Below are 14,417 nucleotides of genomic sequence, written 5' to 3' on the forward strand. Positions count from 1 at the left end.
ATTTCAAACTCTATGATTTCATGATCACTTTCATCCAAGCTGCCTTCTACTTTCACATTCTCAACGAGTTCCTCCCTATTTGTTAAAATCAAGTCTAGAACAGCTTCCCCCCAGTAGCTTTTTCAACCTTCTGAAATAAAAAGTTGTCTGCAACGCAGTCCAAGAATTTGTTGGATAGTCTGTGCCCCACTGTGTTATTTTCCCAACATATATTTGGATAGTTGAAGTCCCCCATCACCACCAAATCTTGGGCTTTGGATGATTTTGTTAGTTGTTTAAAAAAAGCCTCATCCACCTCTTCCACCTGGTTAGGTGGCCTGTAGTAGACTCCTAGCATGACATCACCCTTGTTTTTTACCCCTTTTAGCCTAACCCAGAAACTCTCAACACTTCCATCTCCTATGTCCATCTCCACCTCAGTCCAAGTGTGTATATTTTTAATATATAAGGCAACACCTCCTCCCTTTTTCCGCTGTCTATCCTTCCTGAGCAAGCTGTACCCATCCACACCAACATTCCAATCATGTGTATTATCCCACCAAGTTTCAGTGATGCCAACAATGTCATAGTTGTATTTATTTATTAGCACTTCCAGTTCTTCTTGCTTATTCCCCATACTTCTCACATTTGTATATAGGCATCTAAGATACTGGTTCAATCTTGCCTCCCAGTTTTGCCCAGACCCTCCTTTCTCTCTGCCATTATAGCCCACACTCCCTCTTGTTTCCGACCCATCTCCCAGATCTCCATGTTCCCCACTTACCTGTGGGCTTTGCTCACCTGTCCCCGTCGAACCTAGTTTAAAGCCCTCCTCACTAGGTTAGCCAGTCTGTGTCCAAATAGGGTCTTTCCCCTCCTCGAAAGGTGAACGCCATCTCTGCCTAGCAGTCCCTCCTCGAATAGCATCCTGTGGTCAAGGAAGCCAAAGCCCTCCTTGCAACACCATCTTCGAAGCCAGGCATTCACCTCCATGATGCATCTGTCTCTACCCGGGCCTCTACCTTTGACAGGAAGAATCAAAGAGAATACCACCTGCGAGCCAAACTCCTTCACTCGTACTCCCAGAGTCCTGTAGTCACTCTTGATCTGCTCAGTGTCACACCACGCAGTATCATTTGTGCCCACATGGATGAGTAGCATGGGGTAGTAGTCAGAGGGCTGGATAATCTTCGACAATGCCTCCGTAACATTTCAGATACAGGCCCCTGGCAAGCAGCATACCTCCTGAGATGAAATGTCAGAGCGACAGATGGGCGCCTCCATCCCCCTCAGCAGAGAGTCTCCGACCACCATTACCCTACATTTCCTATTCGCAGTGGGGGCAGCAGACCTCCCAGCCTTAGGGGTACGAGGCTTCTCCTCCTTTACTGTCGGGGGTGATTCCTTCTCTCGTGTATCAAGAAAATCATAACGCTTACCTATTACCATGGTGGGAGGGTTTGGAGCAGGGGTGGAGCACTGCCTGCTGCCAGAAGTAACCAGCTGCCAGTGTCCACCCTGAGCCATCTCCTCCTCCACCAGTGGTGTATAAGCAGTCCTGTGTACCAGCTGTGACCCCAAAAGACCGGATCAGTCCTCCAAACTGAACCAGACCCACATCCCTCCCCAGACCGAACCCCCTGAACTAGACCAGACCCGCGTCCCTCCCCAGACCAAACTCAACCAGGACCACATGTCACCCCAGGGGCAATGGCACGGGGGGGTTGGGGCAGGGGACACTGCATCTCCCCCAGAGGCCTTGATCCTATTTGCTGTGGCGATTAAGAGCTGAGTTGATTTATGGAAAGGCTTGGTATGCTCTAGATAAAAAACGAAGGCCCTTTGGACGTCCAGCACGCAAAGACAACTCTCTTCACTGGTCTTGTGCGGTTTGGGACAGAACACCGGGAGGAAGATGTCCTGGTTCATATGGAAGGTAGATACCACCTTCCGGATGGGGCCGCAGCTGAACCTTGTCCTTGAAGAAGACCGTGTATGGCAGTTCTAAAGTTAAGGCTTTAATCTCAGAGACTCATTTCATCGATGTCACCGCCACCGGGAAAGTGACCTTGACAGGTGGGAAAGGGAACTGGAGCCCAGGTGCTCAAAGGGTGGGCCTGTGAGCATACAGACTACCAAATTAAGATCCCACTGTGGGACAGAGTCTCTCAAAGCCTCTCAAGAATCTGACCATCATATCATGAGAAAATACTGTCTGGCCCTGGATCAGTGGGTGAAAAGCAGAGATGGCTGCAAGATGTACTCTAATGAAAAAGAGTGTGCCAGGCATTGGAGAGGGAGTCCTTGCCCAGACCTTGCTTAGAAAAAAAAAAATAGATGACATTTCCCTGTTTTGCCTGGTGGCAAAGAGGTCCAGTTGGGGAGTTCCCCACCTCTGGAAGATCATGCAGGCTACCTCTGAGTGGCGCAACCACTCATGTTGAGAGGAGAAGTCCCTGATGAGGTGATCCGCTAGCGTGTTCTTGACGCAAGGGAGGTGACAAACTTCCAGGTGGATTTTGTGGCTGATGCAGAAGTCCCAGAGACGGAGTGCCTCTTGGCAGAGAGCCGATGAGCATGCTCCCCCCTGCCTGTTGATGTAGAAAATCAAGGATGCGTTGTACATCAAGACACTCACCAACTTGCCCGACAGGTGCGGTAGGAAGACTCCACAAGCCAAGAGGACCGCTCTGAGTTCTTTGACGTTTATGTGTAATGTCATCTCCTCTGAGGACCACATACCTGAGTCTGGAGATTGCCGAGGTGTGCACCCCAGCCAATGTCCAAGGTGTCCAATACCAACTCAATGGAGTGTGGGGGGGTGTCAAACGGAACTCCCTCTAGGACCGTCCTGCAATTGGTCCACCATTGCAGTGAAGCATCATCAGGGGGATGGTAACAATCTTTTCCAGGTGGTCCTTGGACTGAGAATAGACCGTCGCCATCCATTGCTGCTGGGGCCGCATCCGGAGCCTGGCATGGCGGACAACGTCTGTGCGCACTGCCATATGGCCCAGCGGATGCAGAAAAACCCTGGCCATAGTTAGGTGGAACATGGAGACTTCTGCAATGAGGTCCGCCAATGTCGGGAATCTTTCTAGTGTCAGGAACGCTCTGGCGCAGGTCGAGTCGAGCACCGCTCCGATGAACTCTATCCTTGATTATATACAACTATATTACAGGTTTTGTAAAGTTCGCAAGAATGGAGAACAAAACAATGCTAGCTGAAGCAGCAGACGTTCCAGCACTGTCATTGGCGGCAAGAAGGAACTGAGGGTGGGGGGAGCTGGCGGCGCCCCTTATACTGCGGCATGTGCGCGCCAATCCAGAGGGCACCAGAGCCAGATACTGCTGAAGGAAAAACATCCGGCACTGGTGCAAGTCGCGAGCACACACACCTAATATGGAATGGACATGAGTGAGCACTGGAAGAAGAAGCAAGCGATATGAGCATTCTGGCTAACCATCACAGGGAGTAAGAAGGAACTGAAGTGGTGGTGCATTGGTAGGGCCCTATATTCAGCACCATTAAGGCATGACCCCAGGGGGCACCCGGACAAACCTGATGGGTACCGCTAGGGGAAAAACCTTCTGACTGCCGTACACGCAGCACACGCACAATTGGAATTGATATGAGCAAACACTCAAAGAAGAAGGATCATTCCAGGCAACCATCCCAGGTGATAAGAAGGAACTGAGAGGATGAGGGTCCAGCAGCACCCCTTATATCTGGCTCTAGAGCTGGTCCTACAGATACCACTGAGGGAAATATCTTCAACAACTCTGCATGTGGCACTCACACACCTAGCCTGGAATGGACATGAGCAAACATTCAAAGAAGAACTTATCCATTTTCAATGTAATTTGCTCTCACATTGTAAAAATATATTCCACTTCCATCAATAAAAGACATCTCAGTCATCTGACGGACATCACTTCTGATATAATAAGATGAGGCTCTGAAACATAAACCCTTGTATCAGAAGCCCGGTATGAGGCCTGAACTAAAGTAATGATCAAGACATAAAGCAAAGTTAAACTGTGAGCCAGAGGCAGGCCCTGCTCACAGAGCTGGCAAGGAAAGGGCTGATGTTGCAAAAATACACATACCTAAAAGGTAACAGAACACTTGGATACTTTCATACTCCACACAGATAACAAGGAACAGGCTGACCCATCCTAAAGATGGGCAAAAGGATAATATGATGGATCGAGTTGTTTTGTTCGAATCAACATGTATAAGGTGAGGGGTGGCACCTTACTGCGTAGAGGCGTTGTACATTGCTACCGTACCTCAATACGTCAGGACTGATGTGCAATTTGTTTGTACCAGTGTATAAGAATACATCCCTGGGGCAGTGTCTTTGTCCGGCCCAGGGGGCAGTGGAGTGTCCCGCCACTGACTGACTGAGCTGTGTCCATATTTGTAGTAGGTCCTGTAGAGTCTGCTGGAAACTATTACTATGCTTCGTTTGACAATAAACCTGGCCGGGTGCCTTCGTACCTTATCGGAGTCTGTGGTCATTGGGAGTTCTCTCAGGGAGCCAGCGATCTGCAGAGCTGGGGCAGCACACAGAGGAAACACATGCACATAGCTTACTGTTATCAACATTGAACAGAGCAGAGGACCACACCAGTGGCATCTGACACCACCCATCAAAGACATCTCACAGACATCACTTCTGATTTGCTGTTGCAAAGCACTGAGATTTTTTCCGTTGACGCTTATCCAATTTAATAATAATAATAATTAATGGAGATATCCCATCTGCTAGAACTGGAAGGGACCTTGACAGGTCATAGAGTTCAGCCCCCTGCCTTCACTAGCAGGACCAAGTACTTATTTTGCCCCAGATCCCCAAGTGGCCCCCTCAAGGATTGAACTCACAACCCTGGGTTTAGCAGGCCAATTTGAGTATTGCTGCATTGTTCATGCACCATGGAATATGTTGTATAAACAGAAATACTAAATTTGTCAGTTTTAATCATTAGGCAATACAGATGTGCAGTGAAATATTTTTTTTTTCATATTTTGTGGACCCCCTGTACAGTCAATAAGGAACCACTTTGAGAACCATTACTGTAGTTGGACATGCTCATGTTCCATCTCTGGACAAGGCAGTAGAGAAGGAACTGAGGAAAGAATCATAGAATATCAGGGTTGAAAGGGACCTCAGGAGGTTATCTAGTCCAACCCCCTGCTCAAAGCAGGGCCAATCCCCAACTAAATCATCCCAGCCAGGGCTTTGTCAAGCCTGACCTTAAAAACCTCTAAGGAAAGATATTCCACCACCTCCCTCATTCCAGTGCTTCACCACCCTCCTAGTGAAAAAGTTTTTCCTAATATCCAACCTAAACCTCCCCATCTGCAACTTGAGACCATTACTCCTTATTCTGTCATCTGCTACCACTGAAAACAGTCTAGATCCATCCTCTTTGGAATCCCCTTTCAGGTAGTTGAAAGCAGCTATCAAATCCCCCCTCATTCTTCTCTGCTGCAGACTAAACAATCCCAGTTCCCTCGGCCTCTCCTCATAAGTCATGTGCTCCAGCCCCCTCATCATTTTTGTTGACCTCCGCTGGACTCTTTCCAATTTTTCCACAGCCTTCTTGTAATGTGGGGCCCAAAATTGGACACAGTACTCCAGATGAAGCTTCACCAATGTTAAATAGAGGGGAATGATCAGGTCCTCGATCTACTGGCAATGCCCCTACTTACACAGCCCCAAATGCCGTTAGCCTTCTTGGCAACAAGGGCACACTGAAGACTCATATCCAGCTTCTCATAGACTGTAACCCCTAGGTCCTTTTCTGCAGAACTGCTACCTAGCCACTCAGTCCCTAGTCTGTAGCAGTGTATGGGATTCTTCCGTCCTAAGTGCAGGACTCTGCACTTGTCCTTGTTGAACCTCATCAGATTTCTTTTGGCCCAATCCTCTAATTTGTCTAGTTCCCTCTGTATCCTATCCCTACCCTCCAGTGTATCTATCACTCCTCCCAGTTTAGTGTCATCTGCAAACTTGCTGAGGGTGCAGTCCATGCCATCCTCCAGATCATTAATGAAGATATTGAACAAAACCGGCCCCAGGACCAACCCTTGGGGCACTCCGCTTGATACCGGCTGCCAACTAGACATGGAGCCCTTGATCACTACCCATTGAGCCTGACCATCTAGCCAGCTTTCTATCCACCTTATAGTCCATTCATCCAGCCCATACTTCTTTAACTTGGCGGCAAGAATACGGTGGGAGACCGTATCAAAAGCTTTGCTAAAGTCAAGGAATAACACATCCACTGCTTTCCCCTCATCCACAGAGCCAGTTATCTCATCATAGAAGGCAATTAGATTAGTCAGACAGTTAGGTTAGTTTGACTGTATACCCCTGAATAGTCTCAGTGTCTGCCACGAGAAAGCATAGGGCGTACGCATGGGCTCAACAGATACTGCTAGCTGAAAATCTCCAATCCAGGGCTTGAGAGGTGCATGTGCACCTGAAGTGGAGAACCCATAGGGCTACTACTCAAAGAAGAAGCATTCTATTCTGGCTGAGCAGACTACATTGCATCCTTGCACATACCGACTTAGCCACAGCAATCCATTGTCTCATGAGCTCAGGCGCAATTATTGCAATACCCAGAGTCTACCAAAATGCCTGCTGGTGCAAATGCAGCAATTCTCTTGCTGATTACATGAGCAGATAGGATCACACTGCATCAGAGTTGCAACAGCAGAACTGGCTGCCTGTCAAATGGCAGGGGATTACCACATCCAGGTCTTCAGCTTTAAAGCTCTCCCTGGGCAGGGAACACCATCTAAGAAACTGCTCATTCCACCAGTCACAACTTCCTGAGGGATGGTGAAACTCCCAGTGGGCAGGGTGAAACTAGTGTGGGTGGGACATGGAGCCTTTCCAGCAGCCAGCCAGTGACTGGAAAACTCCCTGCCACAGAATCTAAGGATGGCTGCAATTCAGAGCATTTTCAGGACAAATTGCAAGCACCAGCTCCGATTCAGCCTCCACACCGGATAAGAACACCCCAACAAAAATCCCTTCCTTCACCCACTATTGGGATGAGTGCTGTTAGGGTTACCTCCCCACTCTAAACTCCAGGGTACAGATATGGGGACATAAGAACATAAGATAGGGTTACCATCTGTCCGCATTTCCCCAGACATGTCTGGCTTTTGTGTCTCTAAATAGCCGTCCAGGAGGAATTGGTAACAAGGTTAAAATGTTGGGCGGGGGGGTTCTCCTTCGCCTCCCTCCCTCCCTTCCATGCAGAGTGCGGCTGTTGATTGGGCGGCTGGGCCGATTGAGCCGCTCCCATTGGCCTCCAGGAGCCAGAGCCCTCCCCTGCTCCCCCCTCCCTCTGTCTGCAGCCCTGTGTAACACAACCGACCCACCGGGCAGCGTGTTTTGCCTACACATGGAGCCAGAATGGTAAGGGGAGTCCAGGGGGGCAGTCAGGCAGCGGGGGAGTGTTGGATAGGTCCCCGGCCTCCACCTGCCACCCCCCTTCACGTGTGTCCCCCCATGAGCCCTCCCTCCCTGCCTGCCTCTCCCTTGCCTGCTTGTACTGCCAGAGCCAGCAGCAATTGCTGTCTGCTGCCGGGTCCTAGCATCCCCCATCCACTAATGGGTGGATGGGGGATGCTAGGACAGGCTGCCCTTACCCTGCCCCAAGCAGCAAAAAACAAAAAAGCGCCGCCCCCCCGAACCCCCCGCCGAGCGCCGCGCCCCCCCCCCCCCCCCCGCCCCCCCGCCGAGCGCCGTGCCGCCGGAGCCCGCCCCCGCCCCCCGCCGAGCGCCACCGGAACCCCCCCAGCGCCGCGCCCGCACCGGAGCATCCTAACTATCCATGATGACTCCAAGATCTTTTTCCTGACTTGTTGTAGCTAAATTAGCCCCCCATCATATTGTATGTATAGTTGGGGTTATTTTTTCCAATGTGCATTACTTTATATTTATCCACATTAAATTTCATTTGCCATTTTGTTGCCCGATCACTTAGTTTTGTGAGATCTTTTTGAAGTTTGTCACAGTCTGCTTTGGTCCTAACTATCTTGAGCAGTTTAGTATCACTGCAAACTTTGCCACTTCACTGTTTACCCCTTTCGCCAGATCATTTATGAATAAGTTGAATAAAATTGGTCTGAGGACTGACCCTCGGGGAACACCACTAGTTACCCCTCTCCATTCTGAGAATTTACCATTAATTCCTACCCTTTGTTCCCTGTCTTTTAACCAGTTCTCAATCCCTGAGAGGACCTTCCCTTTTATCCCATGACAGCTTAATTTACGTAAGAGCCTTTGGTGAGGGACCTTGTTAAAGGCTTTCTGGACCTGCATGACCTGCATGACCCCCTAAGCTTATTTCTACCAGCTTAGGTTTAAATTTTCCCATGGCACAAATTCCTTCCTTGCCTTGGTATCGCTGCCACCACCAAATGATTTAAACAAACATTTAGGGAGGGGCACTTGGAGCCCTACCTCCCCCAAAATATCCCCCCCGAGCACCTACACCCCCTTTCCTGTGGAGGCTAGAGAATAATATCCTAACCAATTGGTTACAAAGTGAGCACAGATCGAACCCCCTGGGTCTTTAGGACACTGAAAAACCAATCAGGTTCTTAAAAGAAGTTTGTTTAAAAAATCATAAAAGAAACACCTCTGTAAAATCAGGATGGAAGATAACTTTACAGAGTAACAAAAAGATTCCAAACACAGAGGATTTCCCCTCTAGGCAAAACTTTAAAGTTACAAAAATGGGAATAAACTTCCCTCTTAGCACAGGGAAAATTCACAAGCTAGAACAAAAGATAATCTAACGTATTTTCTTGCTATTACTTACTATTTCTGTAATATTAGATGCTTAGTTCAGATATGGCTTAGGGAGATGTATTTTCCCTGCCCTGGCTCCTCGCTAACCCGGAGAGAACAAAGGAACATGAAAACAAAACACCTTCCCCCACAGATTTGAAAGTATCTACTCCCCTTATTGGTCCTTTTGGTCAGGTGCCCACCAGGTTATCTGAGCTTCTTAACCCTTACAGGTAAAGGAGGGATTAACCATTTACAGGGTAGGGAGGGATTTTATGCTACCCTTAGCTGTATGTTTGTAACAAGTGCAAACAAGGAAGAACAAGCACAGAAATGAGGAATAAAATGAATGGTCTAACTATCCCGCACCAGCCTTGACATAGCAAAGGGAAGCACATAATAAGCTAACATTGATGCTGTTCTCTTTCTTATGATCATGTGGTTTCACAGTGCAAACATGGCTGGCCTGATTTTCCAAAGAAAGAAATCCACAGCTCCTGGACCCAGTTGCATCATTATTTGTGCCTGCAATTACTGTGATTGCATGTGGGCTAAACTCCATTACTGTCTGTGCCTGCAATTACCATGACTCAGAGTGGAAATTGGTTAGCTGTCCAGTTATGTATCTATCTGCCCATTTGCACACATAGCTAAATTATTCAAATGCATAGTTGTTGTAAGTGCACACAAAGGTGCACATACAGTCTGACATACAGCCAGAAATCCATGAAAATCAGACCACATGTGTCATTATCATGAACACTTTTGACAAAGCAATCACTGTATAGCTGACCTCTCAGTCCTCATACTCAAAGGAAAGCTGCACAATACATTCAAAAGACAAGCCTGGGAGCTTACATTCATAACTTAGCTAGACACTAAAAATCATGGACTGAATAGACAAAAGAACATAAGAATGGCCAAACTGGGTCAGACCAAAGGTCCATCTAGCGCAGTATCCTGTCTTCCAACAAAGGCCAATGCCAGGTGCCCCAGAGGGAATGAACAGAACAGGTAATCATCAAGTGATCCATCCCTTATTGCCCATTCCCAGCTTCTGGTAAAACCAAGGCTAGGGACACCATTCCTCTCCATCCTGGCTAATCGCCAGTGATGGAACTAGCCTCCATTAACTTATCTAGTTCTTTTTTGAACCCTGTTATAGTCTTGGCCTTCACAATATCCTCTGGTCCTTGTTGACTGTGCATTGTGTGAAAAAATACTTCCTTTTGTTTGTTTTAAACCTGCTGCCTATTAATTTAATTTGGTGACCCCTAGTTCATGTGTTATGAGAAGGAGTAAATAACATTTCCTTATTTACTTTCTCCACACCAGTCATGATTTTATAGACCTCTATCATATCCCCCCTTAGTCGCCTCTTTTCCAAGCTGAAAAGTTCCAGTCTTATTCATCTCTCCTCAGATGGAAGCCGTTCCATACCCCTAAACATTTTGTTGCCCTTTTCTGAACCTTTTCCAAATCCAATATATCTTTTTTAAGATGGGGTGACCATATCAGCATGCAGTATTCAAGATGTGGGCATACCATGGATTTATATAGAGGCAATATGATATTTTCTGTTTTATTATCTATCCCTTTCTTAATGATTCCCAACATTCTGTTTGCTTTTTTGACTGCCACTGCACATTGAGTGGAGTCACTAGATTTATGGCTTATTACAACAATCTATAACCCATTAACCTACCCTCACCAACCATCACTTGCCAGGTGTTTATGGGCCCCTTCATTTTGAATGGTCCCTTGAAATCTGTGTTAACTACTTATGCTAAACAATCTGTTCCACCTTGTACTTAGCTGTGACACTCTGTGTATGTCTACACAGCAGCTAAAAACCCACGGCTGGCTCAGGTCAGCTCATTCAGGCTTGTGGGCCTCGGCTGCGGGGCTGTAAAATTCCTATGTAGACATACAGGTTTGGACTGGAGCAGTGGCAGATTAGCCACTGGACCGATGGGTCCTTTGCCCAGGGGCCCCAGAAAAATGGGTGCCCCTGCACCCGAACTCCACTCCCCAGCAAGATCGCCAGGCGGGCAGGGTGGGGGAACCCAGAAAGAATGGAGACTAGGGATCTTACAGTGACATATGACCATGTCACATGATACTGGAATCCATCTTAATCCATGTACTTTACCATTGATGAGGCGGGGGTGGGAATAAGCACAGACAAAAGATTCCCGCCTTGTGCCAACACTAAAAAAAGGGGTGGAGCAGGACAAAGGGTGTGGCCAGTCATGAGAAAACCCCTGCTTAGCACCTGAAACGTCTGCTGGATATCACAAAGACTGTACAAGGGGAATGGATTGGGCCCACACTAGGAAGGAGTCTAGTCTGTAAAAGAAGCTTATTGGAACATCTTTGAGGATGAGATATTACCTGTAATCAAGTCTCAGAGGGGTAGCCATGTTAGTCTGGATCTGTAAAAAGCAACAAAGAGTTCTGTGGCATGTTATAGACTAACAGATGTATTGGAGCATAAGCCTTCATGGGTGAATACCCACTTCGTCAGACGCATGCAATGGAAATTTCCAGAGGCAGGTATAAATATGCAGGCAAGAATCAGTCTGGAGATAACGAGGTTAATTCAATGAGGGAGGATGATGCCCCATCATCTCTGGAATTGGCACTCTCACTGAAGGACTATCAGGATATGTGGACTCTCTACTCAGATCCTACGCCACCAACACTCCCAGCTATCTCCGTGACACCACTGATTTCCTGAGAAAAACTACAATGCATTGGTGATCTTCCAGAAAACACTATCCTAGCCACCATGGATATGGAGGCTCTCTACACAAACATCCCACACAAAGATGGAATACAAGCTGTCAGAAACAGTATCCCTGATGATGCCACAGCACAACTGGTTGCTGAGCTCTGTGACTTTATCCTCATGCACAATTATTTCAAATGTAGTGACAATATATACCTCCAGACCAGTGGCACCGCTATGGGCACTCACATGGCCCCACAATATGCCAACATTTTTATGGCTGACATGGAACAACACTTCCTTAGCTCTTATTCACTCACTCCCCTTCTCTACCTACGCTACATTGATGACATCTTCATCATCTGAACCCATGGGAAGGAGACTCTGGAAGAATTCCACCACAATTTCAACAGCTTCCACCCCTTGACCAATCTACACAGGAGGTCCACTTCCTAGACACCACAGTACAAATAAGTGACAGTCACGTTAACACCACCTTATACCGAAAACCCACCGACCACTATGCCTACCTTCATGCCTCCAGCTACCACCCCGGACACACCACACGATCCATCATCTACAGCCAAGCGCTGAGGTACAACCGCATTTGCTTCAAGCCCTTAGACAGAAACCAACACCTACAAGATCTTCACCAAGAATTCTCAAAACTACGATACCTGCACAAGGAAATAAGGAAACAAATCAACAGAGCCAGACGTGTACCCAGAAGCCTGCTGCTGCAAGACAAGCCCAAGAAAGAAACCAACAGAACTCCATAACAACTCTAACTCAGGAACCAACCCATGCAACAAACCTCGATGCCAACTCTGCCCACATATCTACACCAGCAACACCATCACAGGACCTAACCAGATCAGCTACAACATCACCGGTTCATTCACCTGCACGTCCACCAATGTTATATATGCCACCATGTGCCAGCAATGCCCCTCTGCAATGTACATCGGCCAAACTGGACAGTCCCTACATAAAAGGATAAATGGACACAAGTCAGATATTAGGAATGGCAATATATAAAAACCTGTAGGAGAACACTTCAACCTCCCTGAACACACAATAGCAGATGTAAATGTAGTCATCTTACAGCAAAAAAACTTCAGTACCAGACTCCAAAGAGAAACTGCTGAGCTTCAGTTCATTTGCAAATTTGACACCATCAGATTAGGATTAAACAAAGACTGTGAATGGCTGGCCAACTACAAAAGTAGTTTCTCCTCCCTCGGTGTCCGCACCTCAACTGCTAGCAGAGGACCTCTCCCTCTCCGATTGAACTAACCTCGTTATCTCCAGACTGATTCTTGCCAGCATATTTATACCTGCCTCTGGAAATTTCCATTACATGTGTCTGACGAAGTGGGTATTCACCCACAAAAGCTTATGCTCCAATACTTCTGTTAGTCTATAAGGTGCCACAGGACTCTTTGTTGCTTTTTACCTGTAATCAGTTTCTTAATGTATTAGGCTTAGACTGGCATGTTTTGTTTTATTCTGTTTTGTGACTTACTTTGGTCTGGCTGTTATGACTAGAAACCTCTTAAATCCTACTTTTATACTTAATAAAATCACTTTTGTTTATTACTCATAGATTCATAGACTTTAAGGTCAGAAAGGACCATTATGATCATCTAGTCTGATCTCCTGCACAACGCAGGCCACAGAATCTCACCCACCCACTCCTGTAACAAACTCCCAATCTATGCCTGAGTTATTGAAGTCCTCAAATAGTGGTTTAAAGTCCTCAAGGTGCAGAGAATCCTCCTGCAAGTGACCTGAGGCCCACGCTGCAGAGGAAACCGAAAAACCTCCAGGGCCTCTGCCAATCTGCCCTGTAGGAAAATTTCTTCCCGACCCCAAATATGGCGATCAGTTAAACCCTGAACATGTGGGTAAGACTCACCAGCCAGCACCCAGGAAAGAATTCTCTGTAGTAACTCAGATCCCACCCCATCTAACATCCCATCACAGACCATTGGGCATATTTACCTGCTAATAATCAAAGATCAATTAATTGCCAAAATTAGACTATCCCATCATACCATCCCTTCCATAAACTTATCAAGCTTAGTCTTGAAGCCAGATAGGTCTTTTGCCTCTACTGCTCACCTTGGAAGGCTGTTCTAGAACTTCACTCCTCTAATGGTTAGAAACCTTTGTCTAATTTATTGATAAACCCAGAGTACGTGATTAATACCTAGGGGAGCAAACAGCTGTGCATCTCTCTCTATCAGTGATATAGAGGGTGAACAATTTATGAATTTGCCCTGCATAAGCTTTATACAGAGTAAAACAGATTTATTTGGGGTTTGGATCCCATTAGGAGCTGGGTGTCTGGGTGCTGGTGTCTAGACATCTAACCTGCTGAGCTGTTTTTAGTTAAAGTCTGCAGCTTTGGGGGCATGGCCCAGACCCTGGGCCTGTGCTGCAGCACAACAAGGCAGGGTTCTGGAGTCCCAAGCTGGCAGGGGAAATGGGCTGAGAGGTAATTTCAGCACATCAGGTGACAGTCTCAAAGGGATCTCTGTGACCGAACCAATCATACCTAGTATTGTTTAATTGGTTTTGCTTTTGTAATCAAGGTGTGAGTAAGGGTGGAGTTATTCAAATCCCTGAACTGCCAACACTATATAACTTTTAATCAAGAGGCTTGACTCTAGATCCAACACTGGTGTTAGGAGGAGCCCAAGCATCATTATTTAAGCTGAGCTGCAGAGGGAGAGCAGATGGCTGGAAGCTGCAGCTCAGCGACGATGGCAAAGTTTAATGTCGGGAGCGTTCTGGTGACTGGATCCAATCGAGGAATCGGCCTGGGACTCGTGAAGCGATTTCTAGAGCTACCAAATCCACCAGAATGGATCTTTGCCACC

The sequence above is a fragment of the Trachemys scripta genome, chromosome 13 (genome assembly GCF_013100865.1).
Source record: "Trachemys scripta elegans isolate TJP31775 chromosome 13, CAS_Tse_1.0, whole genome shotgun sequence".
Classification (NCBI taxonomy): Eukaryota; Metazoa; Chordata; order Testudines; family Emydidae; genus Trachemys; species Trachemys scripta.